The sequence below is a fragment of the Etheostoma cragini genome, chromosome 20 (genome assembly GCF_013103735.1).
Source record: "Etheostoma cragini isolate CJK2018 chromosome 20, CSU_Ecrag_1.0, whole genome shotgun sequence".
Taxonomy (NCBI): domain Eukaryota; kingdom Metazoa; phylum Chordata; class Actinopteri; order Perciformes; family Percidae; genus Etheostoma; species Etheostoma cragini.
Window position 1 is genome coordinate 8436620 of NC_048426.1, and position 2113 is coordinate 8438732.

The 2113-nt window shown below is 43.0% G+C and overlaps 1 protein-coding gene across 1 annotated transcript in view; it reads right to left on the reverse strand.

The window, feature by feature from the left end:
• The window catches only part of ppp2r3a (protein phosphatase 2, regulatory subunit B'', alpha), a 58022-nt gene extending 55909 nt beyond the window's left edge, over positions 1 to 2113 (reverse strand). The window contains exon 1 of the mRNA XM_034857984.1: positions 1881 to 2113. The gene's annotated coding sequence lies outside the window, so the exon portion shown is untranslated. The remainder of the gene's footprint in view (positions 1 to 1880) is intronic.

Here is a 2113-nt window from a genome sequence, read left to right on the forward strand (position 1 = left end):
TTTTGCATCATAGATGACTTTAACCACAAAAAAGATTACATTTCTGTCAGTCACGTTATCTGTATATCAACTCTGATTTTCAGTCCCAGGTCTGTCATTGATTGTGTTTATCATTATAATGGTAGTGATGGTGTCTGTGGGTGTGTTCAGTAGTTTGGTGGTTGGTCATGGGATGTTTATGCTACACAGAAACACACAGACACACACACACATTCCCAACAGTTCATGCAAAGCGGTCTTTGTAGGCTTCCAAGAGGCAGCCAGGCTCAAGTTACAGCAGACAAGATCCTCTCACTCCTTCTCTCTCTCTCTCTCACACTCATACACACACACTTTCAAGCATCCATCATCTGAACAGGCCAGGGAGCAACAAGAGAGCACTGGTTTGTTGCTCTTCTAGTGTATCCTTCTCTGACTCATTCCTGCCATTCTTCAATGTCTGTAAGAGTAGAATACGAATAGCCATACAGTAGAGTGACTGTCAAGTCCTAGGTTTGTCTGTACTGCCAAAGTGCCCTTCAGCAAGACATCACAACCAGCAACTGTGGTGGTGATGATATGTGTGTTTGATGCACACTGTTTTCATTTCTAGGCATGAAAAATACCACCGGTAGAACTGGCTAAGGTGTATGTAAAGGAGACTTTTAATCGGCATCAAGCCATAAAGAGAAGAACACGGTCTAACATGAGAGCGCAACGTCCCAGTTGCTTTAATCCTATTTGTGGAGCTTTGACATCAAGTAGATTTCTGTCTTGCGCAGCATTAAATCAAAGCACTGAGGCCAATATGGATCGTCATAAAAAGAAAGGACATTAGGATGACTGAAGATAGGCTCCAACTGTGTGTGTGTGTGCGTGTGTGTGTGTGTGTGTGTCACATCTATTCTAGGAGAATTCCAGAGGGGAGACCCTGTGACTGAGCCCCACCTCACAGGATCTGACAGGATATCACCACACACACACACACACACACATACATACAGATACATACATACATATGCAGCATATATTTGCACATGCACAAACAAATGATGGGCATGTCGACATACACACACACTTGCATGCAGAAGTCATAAACAGTGAGCACCACATGTGTGTGTAGACACACCTTAAAAATGTTCTCTCCTTTTTTTTGTGTTTCAAAGGTCATTATATGCATTTATTTGTGTTTGGTTAAAGCATTTGGAATTTCCACTTTCTTTAAAAAAAGGTCCTATAGAAATAAACTTGCTTTATTCAATACATTGGCAGTAGCCAATACAGAGAACTGTCCGAAAAAGTCAAATATTAGGCTCTTACACAGATGAATAGTATAATAGATTGCCAATTACACCAACAAATACAAAATAAAAATCTATTTAAAAAAACATTTTTGATGAGAATGTTCAGCTTTCTGTGTTTAGTGTCGAAACAGAATTCTCTCCTTGGACTTCTGCAACACACTTAAGGTCTGTAGTTCTAATCTAGACAACACATGACTTAAATTAAGGAGTTAGGTTGACCTGAGCAAACAAAATGAAGTTACCTGTATATGGGCTACTTCAAGACCGGCTTCTTTTCTAAGGAAAAAAAGACTTCACTCACTTGAGATATGGCTATATTTTGCCCCCCGGCCCTGCAAAGATTCGCTTCAATCTGCGTCTGTGACACAACAAGAGGATCCCCCTCTATAGTGAAAGAGCACGCGCGCACACACGAACACATACGCGCGCGCAAACAGAAAGACTTTAATCAACACGCCCTAGTTATCAAAAACCCTGCAGCTGACGATACAGGCGATATCCCTACAACGCACGAGACAGCGGAGAAGACGGTAAACACACGGTAAAGTTTCTAAACGGAGAGAAGAGAAAACACTCCTTTTTGACACCATCCCTTACCTTTTTCTCCCCCCTTCACTGCTCCTTCAGCCGTCTCCAAACTCTGTCACGACGAGGCTCTTCGCCGCAGACTGCGAAATCAAAACAGCCGCTTTTCGCTAACCGGGGAGCAGCGGAGACCATACAGTCGTTTGCTCCAACAGGCAGTGAGTCCGTGAGCGTGAATGTGTATGCGTGGGATTGTGTGTATCTGTGACAGCTCTTGGAGAGAATGAGCGGAGAGAGGAGAACCG